The sequence below is a fragment of the Carlito syrichta genome, unplaced genomic scaffold (assembly GCF_000164805.1).
Source record: "Carlito syrichta isolate Samal-C Ts95f unplaced genomic scaffold, Tarsius_syrichta-2.0.1 Scaffold301513, whole genome shotgun sequence".
Taxonomy (NCBI): domain Eukaryota; kingdom Metazoa; phylum Chordata; class Mammalia; order Primates; family Tarsiidae; genus Carlito; species Carlito syrichta.
This window is the reverse complement of record NW_007245609.1, coordinates 8,495-8,943: the sequence shown is the minus strand read 5'-3', so window position 1 is coordinate 8,943 and position 449 is coordinate 8,495.

Here is a 449-nt window from a genome sequence, read left to right as displayed (position 1 = left end):
CCAGTAGCCCATAATCCTTAACCACAATTTCAAAACATTGACTGACAACCCTGAATATATAACATTAGATTAACAGCCCCCAAATTAATCTGTTCCCCTCCATTAGATAATGATTGCAACCAAAAAAACTATGAATAGATTAATAGAGTTGTAATGATATCATGTATAAGTTATATTTACCTCATCAAGCTGCTTGTGTAAGCATTCTCTGTTTAAGATATTTTAGATGCGGCCGGGGTCAGTGGCTCAGCCTGTAATTCCAGCACTTTGGGAGGCCGAGGTGAGTGGATTGCCTGAGCCCGCGGGTTCAAGACCTGCCTGGGCAATTTGGTGAGACCTCATCTCTACAATAAATCAAAAAAATTAGCCGGGCGTGGTAGCGCACGCCGGAGCCCAGCAGGTCGAGGCTGCAGTGGCCAGAAGCGGCCACTGCACTCCAGTCTAGGTGA